The sequence below is a fragment of the Dasypus novemcinctus genome, chromosome 28 (assembly GCF_030445035.2).
Source record: "Dasypus novemcinctus isolate mDasNov1 chromosome 28, mDasNov1.1.hap2, whole genome shotgun sequence".
Classification (NCBI taxonomy): Eukaryota; Metazoa; Chordata; class Mammalia; order Cingulata; family Dasypodidae; genus Dasypus; species Dasypus novemcinctus.
Window position 1 is genome coordinate 25,387,391 of NC_080700.1, and position 16,968 is coordinate 25,404,358.

The 16,968-nt window shown below is 38.5% G+C and overlaps 1 pseudogene; it reads left to right on the forward strand.

Annotated features, from left to right (window-relative positions):
* Positions 1–619: 619 nt before the first annotated feature.
* LOC101434353 (eukaryotic initiation factor 4A-II-like) lies at positions 620–1,908 on the forward strand (annotated as a pseudogene).
* The last annotated feature ends 15,060 nt before the right edge of the window (positions 1,909–16,968 follow it).

Sequence of the window (16,968 nt, forward strand, 5' to 3'; positions counted from 1 at the left end):
CCTGAGTTTCCTTGTGCTTCTGCTCAGAAGGCTGCACCTTCCATTGTGTTCCTGGGCTTATACTCTCGAAATCTCACTCTGGAGCTCAGAGGCCCGAATGTCCTTCAGCCAGAGTGTCCAGAACTTCACACCCTTGAGCTAGAGGGAAGCAAAAGTCTGATGGTGTGGCCAGGAGTCCCTTTACTGAGTGAAGAAATTCCAGAAAATTGTCCCAAAGTTCCCAGGCCAGATTGGCTAGGAAGGCTTCACACTGTAGAAAAAAATTACTTTGTGTCCTTTTAGTTTGTGTTAACCTGATTAAAGGGGAAATTTGTTACCCAGGATATCCTTTCGAGGTCTCAATGGCCAAAGAGGAATATTATGGAATACTTTGAAGGCAGAAGTGAGGCATCAGCTATTATTCTTTGGAGGTTGTCATGGTTATCGATGATGACCAATAGATGGGGTTCACCAGGTGGCAGCTTGTCCTCACTGTCAACCAGATCTTAATCTCAACTACTGGACTTTCCGACCAATAGTGCCCCATGACAATCACCAAATGTTTGGTTGTAGACCTACAGAAGTCCTGTCTATGAAGAAGAGACAGGTTTCAGTCAGACGCTGAGTGATTTTTTGGATCATGCTGGGTGGCTCTGCAGATTACAACAGAGAACATGTCAGTCCAGAGGGAATGGACCCCGATGGTGTCATCGGGAGAAATTGGAATGAGATTGTTGATAACTTTTATGATTTGAATTTAAAAGAATCTCTTCTCTGGGGCATCTATGCTTATGGTTTTGAGAAGCCTTCAGCTATCAGCAGAGAGCTATTACGCCCTGTATCAAAGGGTATGATGTGATTGCTCAAGCTCAGTCAGGTACTGGCAAGATAGCCACATGTGCTATTTCTATCCTGCAACAGTTGGAGATTGAGTTCAAGGAGACCCCAGTACAAGTATTGCCCCCTCAGAGAAGTGGCTCAATAGACACAAAAGGTAATTTTGAGTCTTGGAGACTATATAGGAGCAACTTGTCACGCCTACATTGGTGGAACCAATGTTCAAAATGAAATGCAGAAACTGCAGGCAGAAGCACCACATATTGTTGTTGATACTCCAGAGAGAGTGTGTGATATGTTAAACAGAAGGTATCTTTCTCCAAAATGGGTCAAAATGTTTGTTTTATTTGAAGCAGATGAAATGTTGAGCTGAGGGTTTAAGGATCAAATCTATGAGGTTTTCCAAAAATTAAATACAAGTATTCAGGTTGTGTTGCTCTCTGCCACAATGCCAACAGAAGTATTGGAAGTGACCAAAAAATTCATGAGAGATCCAATTTAAATTCTGGTGAAAAGCAAGAATTGAGGCTTGAAGGATTCAAACAGTTTTATATTAATGTTGAAAAAGAGGCACAAGGTAGACTGGCTTACTGAGAAAATGCATGCTAGGGATTTCGCAGTTCATGCACTGCATGGTGATATGGACCAGGAGGAAAGAGAAATTTTCATGAGGGAATTCCAATCAGGGTCAAGCTGTATTTTGATCACTACTGACTTGTTGGCTCATAGTATTGATGTGCAACAAGTATCTTTCATTATAAACTATGACCTATCTACCAATGACGAAAATTATATTCACAGAAGTTGATGGGTGCAATTGATAATGAATGGCGTTCGGAAATGGCATTGACCTAATTTAGTACCTGGAGTCATAAATGAAACAGCACATTGTTTGAATAAAGAATGAGTTGAATTGGCAGAGAGGGAAGGAAAGGTGTGGCTATTAACTTTGTTACTGAAGAAGACAAGAGGATACTCTGGAATATTAAGACTTTCTGTAATACTACAGTGGAGGAAATGTCAATGAACGTGGTTGACTTATTTAATTCCTGGGATGCAGATAGTTTTGAATGCAGCACTCGCTGTTGCTGAATAGGTGATCACAATGTGCATTGTGCCTCTTTCTTTGGGAATATTTGAATCTTGTCTCAATGCTCACTACAGATCAGAAATACAGATTTGGATAGCAAAGCAACTTTAGTATTGAGCTCTTGTGAGGAAAGTCTTTGACTTTATCCTCTTTAGAGTTAGACTGTTGGGGTTGGGCATAAAAGATGTGGTCTGTAAAATCTTTCTTTATTAGAAATTTATTTCCTAGTTCTGTAGAAATGGTTGTATTAGATGTTTTCTATCATTTAATAATATACTTGTGGACTAAAAGATATAAATGCTGTATAAAATCAGCCAATTATGTTAAACTAGCATATTTGCCTTTATTGTGTTGGTCATTAGCCTGAATTTAGACAGACCTTAAATATTTTTTTAGAAAGCATTTGAATGCATTTTGTTTGGTATTGCATGTATTCAATAAAGTATTTAAGTGTGAACTGGACCCTGTTGCTAAGTCCCAGGAAGCGCTCATATCCTAGGTAGGGTTAAACCCAGTAAAATTGCCATATTGTACATGTCTTCTTTTTTTAAAGATTTATTTATTTATCTCCCTTTTCCCCCACCCCCAGTTGTCTGCTCTCTGTGTCCATTCGCTATGTGTTCTTCTGTGACTGCTTCTGTCCTTATCAGCAGCACCAGGAATCTGTGTTTTCTTTTGGTTGTGTCATCTTGCTGTGTCAGCTCTCTGTGTGTGCAGCGCCATTCTTAGGCAGGCTGCACTTTCTCCCTACAGGGCACACTCCTTGAGTGTGGGGCTCCCCTACGCAGGGGATACCCCTGTGGCAGGGAACTCCTTGCACGCATCAGCACTGCGCATGGGCCAGCTCCACATGGATCAAAGAGGCCCGGGGTTTGAACCATAGACCTCCCATGTGGTAGGCGGATGCCCTATCCATTGGGCCAAGTCCGCTTCCCTGCACATGTCTTAATGAAGTTTGAATGTTACAATAAATTGTATATTCACCTTAAAAAAAAAAAAAAAGAAGTGATAGGTTCTTTAGACTTTTGTTCGGTCTTCCTTTTGTGGCCCCACTCTGTCTGCTGGTTAGGACTGGAAGTACCTGGCTTTCCAGAATTATCTGGTGATCTTTTCCCCACATTCTGATTGTACAAGTTGATTTTGCATACCTGTCATTGAAAGGAAAACTTTGGCCAAGGCTCTATTTATTCTGTGGCGCTTGGATGCCCTTTCTCTACAGAGAAACATAACAAAGATTTGATTCTCTTGATCTCAGTGTCGACAGAGTGTCTGTATCTGCTGGGCCTTGAGATGTATGAGTATCCTCTTTTCCCCCATTTATAATCAGTCACCCAAGTAAATGACCATAAGACCCTTTAGAAAAGGGATACGTATTCATTACAGTATATGCTTGCTGTTATGGGTATAAATTGTGTCACCCCAAAAGATGTTCACATCTTAATTCCCAGTCTTGTGAATGTGATCCCATTTGTAAATAAGATCTTTGAAGATGTTCCTAGTTAAGATAAGTCCAAACCGAAATAGGGTGGGCCCTAACCCTGTATGACTGCTCTCCTTATAAGGACAGAGAGAGAGAGAGAGAAGCCAGCTTTAGGAAAGAGGCAGAGATTGAATTATATCACAAACCAAAGCACACCATGGATTGCTGCCAAGCTGCGAGCAGAATCTTACAGACTCCAGAGGGAGCAGGGTTCTGCCGACACCTTGATTTGGACTTCTGGCCTCCAAAACTGTGAGACAATAACTTTCAGTGGTTCTAAGCCAACCAGCTTGTGATCATTTGTTTTGCCAACCACAGGAATCTAAGACACTTGTTATGGTATTTCAGAGTCCTGCATCCACTCAGAGTGATTCTGCTTTCCTGATGGAACACTCACTGTTAAATGCTTTAAGTGATATGGTCTGAACTATTTGTCTGGGAGCATATAAATTTAATGTAAGTAAAAACTAGAAGGTAGTATTGTCTTCTGAAGGATTGGGCACGTGGCTCTGCTTCCTTGATTTTTGTGACAGTAGCTAAGACCAGCTTCTATTCAGCTGACATTTTGTGTCCATTTCAGGCAACTATATAAAAACAGGATTATGCTGGACTGGATGCCTTTTAAGACACTCAGAAGCACTAGATCAGGGATCAGTACATTTCAGTTCTTGGGACTGTTGCCTATTTTTATAAATAAAATTCATTGGAACACAACCACACTCATTCATTTATACATGATCTATGTATGTATCTGTGTATGATCTATGTATGTATGTATGTATACATGATCAGTTTAGAGTTTCAACTCAGACCACGTGGTTTACAAATCTTAAAATAGTTATACTCTGGCCCTTTAAGAAAAGTTGACTACTCCCTAATCTGCTGAACTCCAATTATTCTAAACTGTCTTCTTGTCCATTTTTGTCCATAAGAATTTATTAAAATTTTATTTGTTGGGAAGCAGATGTGGCACAAAGGATAAGGCCTCCACCTACTATATGGGAGGACCCAGTTTCTATCCCTGGGGCCTCCTGGTGAAAAAGAAGAAGAGATAGCGTGCCTGCGTGGCAGGCCAGTGCCTGTGTGGTGAGCCGAGTGTCTGCACAGTGAGCTGAGTGCCCATGTGAGTGCCCGTGTGGGGAGCCAGTGCCCACATGGTGAGCCGAGTGCCTGTGCAGCAAGCTGAGTGCCTGAGCAAGTGAGTCATGCAGCAAGAGGGGAAGAGAAAACATTTTTTTATCTATTCACTCCTCACCAACTTTTATGGCTGTCACCTCTTCCTTCTTTGCTCTATCAAAGATGGAGTTTCAACAAAGATGGAGTTCCTTCCCTCCTTCCCTCCTCGGGATAGGTTGTTACTTTTGGGAAGTCAGTCCATTTGGTTGCCTTGTGGCCAGACATTTCTAATGGACTTAAGCAGATGGAATTGTATAGATTATCCAGCTTTTTCTCATTATTAGGGAGGGAGTCATGTTTTCTGGTGATTTTCTACATTCTAAGTAAAGAAGTCGAACACCATAAAACCTAGGTTTTAGATAAACAATACTAATATCTATTAATGGAATAACATTAAGCATCTCATATCTATCTGAAAATTCTCTTGCTTTAGTGATTTATGAAGAATATAAGAATGGGACTGCTTTCTCTGGTTCCATAGATCTCTTAAGGCTATATGTATATCTTTCCAGAGTCTATTTTCCACATCACTGCCACATTTGCGCTATAGCCCACTTAAAAGACTGATAATGGAGTACACTTAAAAGCAAGCAATTATCAATAGGCTTAGATGCAAAACTTGGGTGGTAAAGCCAATGATTTTTTTTTTTTACCTTTTTGAGTAAATAAACAATGGCAGCATTTTATTTTTTGTGCCTGGCTTATTCATTTAATTTTTTCAAAATTGCCAGTGCACTTAAACTCCCTTTCTCTTGGACTTAACCATGACCGAAGCAGGTTTACTTTATAGGGATAATGAAGGGAAAAAACCCTAAACAGAGATGAAGGGTCTTTCAGATGCCATTAACTTGTCCAAAGAGAATTTACCACCTCCTGAGATAAATTTAGCATTCAATGGCCCAGATTGAAGGTGGTAACATCAACATGGCAAAGCTGTGCTGGAGGAACCTCTAAAGAACAAAAGAGTAAGATTGCATAAGGCCTCCATCAACAAGCAGGCTGTGGCCAGCAGTGTCCCTGCTCCATCACTCGCCACTTTTGAGAAGAATTATAGCTCTGAGGCATGGGGAGATACTAACATACCAAGAAGCAGCAGCCTAGTATGAAGCTTCTTGGATAGGTCAATAGGCACACAGATTGCTTTGCAGAGTGTAGGGCTTTCTAAAGTAATTCTCAAACTCCCTGTATAGGATATTGACAAATATTCTTTGTTTCCATAGTTTTCATTTACTCAAGTTCCATTTGATGTGAAAGACGGTTGAAAACCCCACAAAAGCAACTTTAGTGATATTTATGAAGGCTGATGACTGGAGCAGCTGAGTCAATCTCCCTCTTTTTTTCTAGAGAGCAGGGTTCAAACAGAGTAGTTTCCATTTAGACAGGCAAGGAGCTAAGGGATGAAGCCTGAGTATTTAAAGTTTAATTCCATGGGCGTTGCAGGGCTGTGAAGGCAAAAAGAAAGGAAGGCAGGGTTCTGTTGCTTGCTCCTAATTAATGTGTGACCTCTTAAGTTCAATTATATTTTTTCAATGCAAAAGGCTTACGAAGGCTTTATCTTTAGAAAATAAAAGAATTGCAAGAAGTTTGATATGAAATAAATATTTCAAATATCCAGCCAAGGAAAGAGAATGCTATAAGCACTCCTTTATCCACCATCCGGATTTAACAAGGACTGGTTGTTTTCATCACACTTGCTTCAGATCATTTTTAATTTTAAGGAAATGAAGGATTTCTAACACAGTACCAGACCACTTTTTTTTCCTTTTTTCTTTTTCTGTTTTTTTGAGGTACTGGGAAGGGGATTGAGCCTGGAACCCCGTAAGTGGAAAGCCAGTGCTCATCCATTGAGTCACATCGGCTCCCTTGAATTGTTTTCTTTGTTTGTTTGCTTGTTGTTTGCTTTTGTTTTTAGAAGGCACCTGGGATAGATCCCAGGACCTCCCATGTGGGAAGCAGGCACTCAACTGCTTGAGCCACATCCACTCCTGATGGAGTTCACTTTTGTCTTTCCTCAGAGCTAATCACAATCCTATACATCATGGCACCCATATTTCTGTTTTTGTAGTTTACCCCTGTGACAATGTGAAGTTTTTTCATGAATCCTAAAAGGATTACATCCTTAAACTAATCTAGTCCTATGGTTGTGGACGTACGTCTGAGAAAGCATCCCTGCTGATGCCTGAATTTGGACATTTCACAGCCTCAGAACTGTCAGCTTTTACCCCAAATAAATCCCCCTTATAAAAGGCAACTCATTTCTGTTACTTTGCATTGGCAGCCTTTGGCAAACTAAGACAGCCTCTGAAATGCAAACCCTTCCCATCGCTGGTATTCCATTGCTCCTATCTTCATCCCCATTCTGCTGATGTCCTCAGCTTCCTTCCTCATCTTCTGCTTTACTCTTTGGAACTCTTGCTCTCCATCATCAAACACCCTCAACATCTGTGGCTATTCCTTTCAATTCTGTGTCCAGCTAAAGCCCAGCTCTTCCTCTTTGTATCCTTCAGGACAGGGGACAGTGACATTCCTGCTTTTAAAGTCTATTTCCAGACTAGCTGTGATAAATCTGCTGAGCTTTTAAGTCTTGCAGCATATACAATTTTTCTATATCACATTCCTTTTTCTCCTCCCAGAACTAACTACTAAATTCTCAATTGCAGGACCCTGCAAACTATGTTTGGAAATCCCGCCCCTCTTATTTTCCTAGGGTCCTTACTCTACTGAGTATCTGCTCTCCTGTGTCCTAAAACACTTTACTAGACACTTGTAATCAGCAATAAAATAGATTTCATTCTTTCCCATGATAATAATAAAGCAAAGGAAATAAAGACATCTTTTTCTCAACATCCTCCAATAGCTACATTCTGAGAAATATTTTTTCTTTCACAAGCAAAATACACTCATTATCTCCTTTTTTTCATTTGCTATTCATGCTTGCAAAAATATTGTTTGAAGTGAATAGTGAAGTTACAGGATCAAGGAGCATATGTGCAAACTGGAAAAGAATGAGAATACAATAGAAGCTGGTGTGCTTCTCTACCAGATTAAGAAATAAAGAAAAACTAGCAACCCTGAATAGTTCTGAATGACCTCTCTAGATACCGTCCCCTTCTCTCCCTGTGGTTTGGTTTGACTGGCTTTAAAATTGTATATAAATGGATTAATCAATGTATTCTGCAATGTGCTTTTGTGTAAACGTTATATTCTGAGCTTCACCTACATTGGTATATTTTAAGTGTATTCATTAACTATTTCTGCTGTGTAATCAGTAGTATAAATACTACATACCTCTGTGGGAAGATGTTCCAATTGTTGAAATTGTAAACTAGACTGCTGTGAACATTGTCATGTGCAAGTTTCTTGAGAAATGGAATTGTAGTGCAGAAGAAGGTGTGTGCATCTGAAACTTTATTTGATATGGCTAAAATCTTTTCCAAAGTGATTGTACCAATTTATACTCTTATTAAAGTTGATATTCCCCATCCCTGATATTGGCATACTTTAAATTTTTTACTTAACTGATATGTACATTTGTATTGGCCATTCCTGTTTCCTATTTTGTGAAGTGTCTGCTCCATTCTTTTGCCCATTTCTCACTGGGTTGTGTTGTCTTTTTTTAATCTATTAATTCGATACATACTCATTTCCTATGTATATATACAAATATATAAAGATGTGTACATGTATAAGTACTCTGAATTCTAATCATTCTTTTGATTATATGTATTAAAAGATAGCCTCTGAAGGTACAACTTTTATCCTATCTTTTCCTTTCTTTTTTCTTTTAAAGATACCAGATATTGAACCCAGGACCTTATATATGTGAAACAGGTGCTCAACCACTGATCTTCACACACTCCCCTGTACTAACTTTTGGTACACCAATTTTTTTCATTTTAACTTGGTCAGATATATCAATTTTATTCTTTATGGTTTATGCATTTTGCAACATGTATAAGAAAATTATTTTGTACATGAGAATTTTTTAAAAAGTCACTTATATTGTCTTCAAAGTTTTTAAAATCATGCTTTTTAACCTTAAATCTTCAATCTGCCTCGGGATTGATTCTTATGTTTGGTATTACATAGGAAGGTGATCTTCTTTTCTTTTCCATATGACACACAATTTTTCCCTATGAGAGAGATTTTGGATAATCCATCTTACCCCATCCCCCACTCCCCATGATCTGCAATAGCAGTTAACTCATAATCAAGCATCCTTGTCTGTGGGTCACTTTTAGGCTCTCTATTTTTTTATTTTTGTTTTTTTGCTGTATTCCCACAACAATATCACATGCTAATTATTCTAATTTTGCAATAAGTATCAATAACTGATAGGGCAATCACCATTTTTATCTTCTACTGTTTTGACCCTTCTTTACCCTTCACTCTTTCATGTAAATTTTAGAATCAGCACATAAAATTACGTAAAATTCCTTTCAGAATTTTCATTGTAATTGATTGTATCTATGACCTATTTTGGCAAGATTGATGTAATTTCTATCTATGATCATGGTAAATTCAGTCCACTTATTTAAGAAGTCTTTAAATCTTTTCAATAAAAGAATTTTGCTAGGTTAGTATTTAGTTATTAATGACTAAATTTGGGAGGGGGTTTGCTATTGTAAACTGAAGTTTTGAAGTTACATTTTCTAACTGATTGATGATGTGGAATAGAAATACAACTGATTTTGAATATTGCATTTCCATACAGAAGCCTTGTAAATCATCTTTTTTCATTTTCTAAAGTATCTGTAGGGTTTAAAGTTTTCTGTGTAGGCAATCCTATTATCTGCAAATAATGAAAGGATTGCTTTTACCTTTACAATCTTTAAACTACTTTTCTTTTTTTTTTTAATTATTGCATTGGCTAGAGATTGCCCTTGTCAAAATGTGTTTAAATATTCATGACATTATAGTTTACTTACCTCTCTCTCTTCTATCTGAGATGGTTTTATCTCTATCTGAAGTACAATTTTAAAATTTTGAATAGGGGTCTCATGGTGGTAAACAGTAATTTATTTCTATTGTCTTTAGATTGTCCTCATTTTTCAAAGACACTTCTTGAAGAGAAATATTTTCTTTCATCATTTAAGCAAAAAATTCCACTGTTTTCTAGCTTCTCCTGCTTCTGCAGTTCAGTGTAATGGTTGTTCTTTTTCTCTATGTTTTTCTTCTGATTGCTTTAATACCTTCTCTTTGTCTTTGGCTTTTCACAGATTTTCTATGATTTATGTGTAGGGTTGCTAGATTTAGCAAATGAAAATGCAGCACATTCAGTCAAATGTGAACGTCACATAAACAAAAAACTCCTCTTTAGCCTAAGAATGTCCCATGCAATATCTGGGACATAGTAATGCTAAAAAACAAAACCAAAAACAAACCATTGTTTATGTGAAATGCAAATTTAATAGGATGTCCCATGGTTTATTTATCATTCCTATTCATTTAGGATTAAAATATATATATAGTGAACTTGTTTGGATCCCTAGGCCCCAATTACTCTGAGGATTGTGTCTTATATTGATTCTGCAAAAATTTTAACCAATATCTCTTTTACTATTGCCTTACCCACAGACTACCTTGAGGACTATCCACCTGTTGGCACCCTGCTCACCATGCCAAACAACAAACAAGAAAGAGACACACTCAAGAGATGCCAACCCATTTCAGTACAGGTATAAGGGTTTCCAGCAAAGGCCTGACTCACACAGGCTCAGATGAGAAGACAGTTAATCACATGGAGAAGAGACAGTGCAAGGTCAACTTCACTGCTGGGCATTAGTCCCTCATGGCTAGTAGTTTTCAATCTGTTGGCTCAGGCCATGCGCTGTTCTGCATGCAGCTTATGCCATAGTGGAGAGATTTGCTCCCTTCCCCTGCAGGAACAGGTACACCAGTGGGGGTGAGGAGATGAGCTGGGGGCCATAAAAAGGGCATACCAGGAAGTGGACTTGGTCCAGTGGTTAGGGCATCCACCTACCACATGGGAGGTCTGCGGTTCAAACCCCAGGCCTCCTTGATACGTGTGGAGCTGGCCCACACGCAGTGCTGATGCACCAAGGAGTGCCGTACCATGCAGGGGTGTCCCCGCATAGGGGAGCCCCACGTGCAAGGAGTGCGCCCCGTAAGGAGAGCTACCCAGTGCGAAAGAAAGTGCCCCCTGCCCAGGAGTGGCGCCGCACACATGGAGAGCTGACACAACAAGATGACGCAACAAAAAGAGACACAGATTCCCAGTGCAGCTGATAAGGATAGAAGCGGTCACAGAAGAACACACAGTAAATGGACACAGAGAGCAGACAACTGGGGGGGGGGGGGGGGAAGGGGAGAGAAATAAATAAAATCTTTAAAAAAACACACAAAAAACACAAAGGACATACCTTAGCCTCGCAGATGCTAATGAATATTTACATACACTCAATACAAAAGGGGAAAGCATGGGCCACAGGCCACTCTCTGCCAGGGGATGTGTTTTATCTCCAGGCAATCCTGAGAAGGGAGCCAGCTTGCATTTATTATCTGATCCTGGGAACCAGGCTAACACACACCTTTGCACAGGGTTTATTTGTCACAGGGAAAGGCCCAAGCTGCACTTGGACAATTTCTACCAAACTCCTTTTATTTAGATTTATTGTCTTTCTTTCTTTCTCCCTGTGCCCTCATTGTTTGCACTTGCTGTGTCTGTTCATCTTCCTTGTTTCTTTAGGAGGCACCGGAAACTGAACCCAGGACCTCTGATGTGGGACGGAGGTGCCTAATTGCTTAAGCTACTTCTGTTCCCTGCTCTGTTGGATCTCTCATTGTGTTTTTCTTTTTATGTTTCCTGTTGCATCGTCTTGTTGCATCAGCTCACCAGACCTGACCATTGCGCCAGCGTTCTATCTTCTTTAGGAGGCACCAGGAATCAAACCAGGAATCTCCCATGTGGTAGGCAGGAGCTCAGTCACTTCAGCCACATCTGCTTCCTTCCTTACTCTTTTAATCTGGTATTCTGAGTGGCTATCTGTCAGGATTTTTCACTCTTTCTTTTGTGACTCCTAACTTCCTTTTTTTTTTTTTTTTTCCAACTGGTACCAAGATTGAACCCAGGACCTTGTACATGGGCAGCAGGCACTCAATCCCTTGAATTACATTCTCTCCCTTCTAACTTCCCTTTTATTTTTCCACTCCTATCTCTCTGAGTTCCATTCTCATTAATTTTATCATCTCTATTTTATTTCACTAAGTATCTTCTAAGCAACCTAGACTACTGTTTACTTTTCCACTGAATTTTCATTTCCTTTTTATTTTAATTTTCAATTTTTGACATTCTATTTAGTTCACTTTCACAAATTCTCAATCGCTTTTCCCCCTTTCAAATTTTCAAACTCCTTTTTTAATACCTTAAATGTTATGGAAAGCCTTTTATATTCTGCATCTATCTGATAATATCTTAAGATACTGATAATGTTGTCTCTCTCTTCTGATGGTCTCTACATATGGTGGCTAATACTTTTGTGTATTCTGTGATTGTTGACTATTTTGTGATTCTTGGAATTTTATCCAGATCAACTCTCATAAGTGAGCTACTGCACAGAGAATTTGTGTTTGCTTCTGTCACTTCTCTGTGGGCATGATCAACCTAGGACCACCTTAAAATAAAACTCAAATTTAAAATTTTACTGTTAACTTGGGTATTTTTCCCATCACTTTCTTGCTAATGTTTCAAAAGAAGCTCTTATCACCTTTCTTGGCTTTATAATGCAATATCCAATGCCTGTGTGATATTTTCACTTTAATGTTTCATGGGTATCTCATCTCAAACACAACACATTTAAAACTAAACTAAATGTCTCTCTGTCCTCTTGAAGCTTGTTTTTTCCCTCCTCCATTTCCATTTCACATTCATCTTCTTTTATTTCAGGTCTCTCAGTCTTCAGGATTTCAAAATTTCCAGGAGAGATAAATTGATTGGCTTACTCAGTCTGCTCTCTACCCCAGGTTGAAGCAACTTGACTAGAATTTGAGATTTCAAGAACCCCTATATTCTCAAAAGGGGTATGGGAGCAAACATTTTGAGAAGGAATGTATTAAATATACATAAATATCTCTCTCTATATAGAGAGAGCTACATTTAAAAAAAAAGAAAGAAAAAGAAAAATGCAAACAAAATCTCTTCTAAGACCATGTTGTTAAATCCAATGGTCATTTTTCAATCTTCACCTTATTTGGCCTATCAACAATATCTGATACTTTACCACTCCTCCTCCCAGAATCATTTACTTGCCATCCAGGACACCGAGGTCTACTGCTCTCCTTCTGATCCCATTGGATGCTCTTTCTAAGCCTCCTTTGCTGGCATCACTTATTTCTTTGATCCTAAAGGCCAAGATACTCACAGACCCAGTTCTTGGATCCTGATTCTTTTCTAACTATAAGCACTCCATTGGCAACTTTATGCAAGCCAACACTTTAAAGTATATCTATAGAAGGTGACGCACCCATTCATGCCTTTGACCTGACCTCCCCCTCTAACTTCCTACTCATGTATTCAGATGCCTATTCCACATCTCACTTGTACACCAAATACACATTGCAATTGAAACATGTCCTTAAACTGGTCTCATGACCTTTCACCTTCAAATCTGTTTCTCCTACAGTCTTCCTCATATTACTAGGCACATCTTTCCAGTTGCTCAGTTTGAAAAGCTGTATTCTTAAATTTTGTTGATGTATATCATTCGTTCATGAATATACATAAACAATAAGTGTATAGTGAAAGTTCTGAACTTACAAAACAAACATGTACATCATCATAGGGCTCCTATACATCACCCACTACCAATACTTTGCGCTGTTGTGAAATATTTGCTACAAACTATGAAAGAATATCATCAAAATATTACTCACTATAGTGCATAGCTTACATTTGGTATAATTTACCCCCAACCCACCCGATTATGTAACCCTATATCAGTATTATATACTTGTCATAGTTCATGAGAGAACGTTCTCATATTTGTCCTGTTAACCAAAGTCCATCTTCCATCACTGGAATCCGTGTGTCACACAGTTCCATCCACTCAACATGTACATTCAGTGGCTCTCATTTTCATCACAGAGTTGTGCTGTCATCACCTTAGTAAATTCCAGAACGTTTTCATTACTCCAAAAGAAAAATTCCCATTCCTCCTTACATCCTTCCATTGTTGTCTCTTAGAATTGATATAACAACTTATTTTTCTTTACTGCAAAAATATTATCATATTACTATTAACTATCATCCATAAGTTACATTAGCTGTAATTTTCTCATGTTTCACCATATTCTTAACACTTTGTAAAAGAAGAACATTCTTATATTTATACTAATAATGACAATCTGCATCCACCCCCGAAACCACTATGTTATACATTCCCTAAATAATTCTCTAGAAAAGCTGTATTCTTTACTCTTGTTTCTCACACATTACACCTAACGGTTCTCAGATCCTGGTTCCTCCATTTCCAAATACATCCAGAATCAAATCACTCCCTACCCTATTTATTTCTACCACTCTAGTCGACCCATCTCTCCCCTGGATTATTGCAATAGCCCGAATCCATGCTTGTCTCTCTTTCCAGTCTTTCATACGCAATAGCCTGAGGTACAATGGTAAGAACAATCCAGATCACACCTCTCCTCTGCCTAAAAATTTCCATTGGTCTCTCACTCACAAAAGCAGCCAAAGTCTACCTTACAGTGGGTCAGGATTTACCTGGCAAAGCACTCCTTACCTCTAGGACCTCATGTTTCCAACCAGAGTGTAAACTCCATGAGGGCAGGAAGTTATATTTATTTCATTAACTATTTTATTTCCAAAACTTGGATGATGCATAATAAGTATTTCTTAAATTAATAAGAGGAATAATTAAAGGATTATTTTGATTCCCATAACAACACTAATTGATAAATATTACTCTCAAATTATAGGAAAGTTAGCGTTCAGATATTATAAATTGTTACTTGTTTTCTCTGACAGCAGACTACCTATTATTTTTCATGACTTTTTAAGGTTTTTTATATCCTGTTTACTTCACTTAAATGTTGTTTTATTTTCTTCCCTGAGAAGCAGGAAATAATTTAATTGCTATTTGGCTTTCACTCTAAATGATATGTTTTCATTTGCAAGTAAGTAAAAAATAAATGCCTACCTCTTTCCTCTCCTTAATTCTCTGAATTTTGCTCCAAAAAGTGAACAATGATTTTTTAAAATGTGTTGACCTAGGTCTAGCCTTCATAAACTGATTTACTTATTTCTGATTTCCCCCTAAATCCTGGGTCATCACGTCTGCAAAAGTGCCAGATCTCCATGCTTTCTTCTGTGTTACATGAGCTATACTAACTTATAAAAAGGTATGTTCTTAAGCAAAGCCTTTCTCTTCTATCAAGCCAGTTTTCTGTGAATGGATCTTCACATAACTATCACGCACTGAGAAGTCAAGGAGTCCCATGATTGATTAGGACCTTGCCATATATAAACCTGAAAATTTGTTTCAGTGACACGATAAGCACAGTCAAGAGACTTGATCAAAGTCAGCAGCTGCCAGGTGTTAAAGCATGCAGTTTTGTCAAGAATTCTCAGGAATGCTAACCAGCCTTAGCACAAAGGATGTCCCAAGGCAAGTGATGCACCCTGGATGGAACTTTAGTGACTTTTTAGATAAGAGTGTTACTTCTGATCGCTAGTAAAATGTCACTCTTGGTATTGCAAGACTCTTTCATCAAATGAGGCGTTGGTGTTTGCCACCCAGAAATCCAATTGGAGTCCAGGCATCTATCGATGTGAATGCTGTGACTGCAGACTAGAGGTTTTAAGACAGATGGTTTGTGAGCAAAATGCACCACTCATCTTTTGCTGCTGCAGGAAGAACAGCCACTGAGAGTCATTCTGTTTTTTGATTCATGATTCTTGGGGGGGAAATATAATAAAATTTTAATTGCATTTTCATGCATTGATCCTCATCAGGATTCCAAAATTAAAAGTAATTGTTTTTCGTTTTTTTTAAAAAGATTTATTATTTATTTAAACCCCCCTCCCATCATTGTTTGTGCTTGTTGCCTGCTCTTTGTGTCTGTTTGTTGTGTGCACTCTGTGTTTGCTTGTCTTCTTTTTAGGAGGCACCGGGAACCAAACCTGGGACCTCCCATGTGGGAAAGGGGGATCCAGTCACTTGAGCCAGCACTGTTCTGTACTCTCTCATTGTGTCTCCTTGTTGTGTCATCTTGATGCGTCAGCTTGCTACACCAGTTCACTGTTTTGCTTGTCTTCTTGAGGAGGCACTGGGAACTGAACCCAGGTCGGTAGGCAGGCACCCAACTGCTTAAGCCACATCCACTTCCCTAAAATTAATTGCTTTAAAAGCCTTAGATTGACTAAATAGTCAACTATTTCAACTTGGGTCCTTGCTAAATGGAGGTGAGACCCGTGTGGTTACATGTATGACATAGGTTCCTGTTAAAGGTTAAAGACCTGGGAGACCAAAAAGATTTATAACAAATGCTTCTACAGCTAACAAAAAAATGTTAATTCCTTATGGCCTGAACCAGAAAAACATGGCCCACTTCTTTATCCTTCACATGCCTTCTCTTTCCTTTCCCCCATAGATATGTGGATGTGAGGAAGGCAGTTATATGGGAACTCTCTATATTTCAGATGTAATTTCTCTCTAAATCTGAAACTTCTCTAAAAATAAAGTTAATTTTCCAAAAATAAATTAAAACAAAAACCTGAAAAGTCATTCAGAGGTGAACCTTCTTTCCTTTTATAAACACATTTTTGTTCTAAGGTTCCATGAAGTTCCTTAAGAGCACAAATTATTCTCCTTTATCATTTGAGTGGAGAAGGAGAGACAATATGGGTCCAAGCGAATAAAGTGTCTTCTTTTGTGAGGACTAGGTGTACTTTTCCACTGGGTATTGTAAGGATTTATTCATTTTTTAAAAATTGCAGTGTTTATTCCGGCCCCTTCAGAGATAATGGGACCACACATCCCATTATCAAAATGATTCTGCTCTTCCAGTTTCTTAACAATTTTCTGTAGGATCAGTAATGCATGTTCCCACTCTCTGTCATGCAAAATAAGATCATTTTAGACAGATCTTAATTTCCTAATTTCTCATTCCAGGGTCCTCTGTCTTTTATAAATACCTGAACCCTGCTTTAAAATGTCAACTCTAATGTTATAAATATAATGAAAGGTACTTAGGAATACCTGCCTCTGTGCTTTCTTGAAAATGCAGCTATCACAGTTTTTTTCTTGTGATAGATATTTAGAAATGCGGAGGAAAATAACAAGGGACATTAGTTGACAAATAATAAGTGCAATGGAAGAATAGAGAAATTTAAAAATAAACTTTTAAATTTCTTTTGAGATATTAGGCT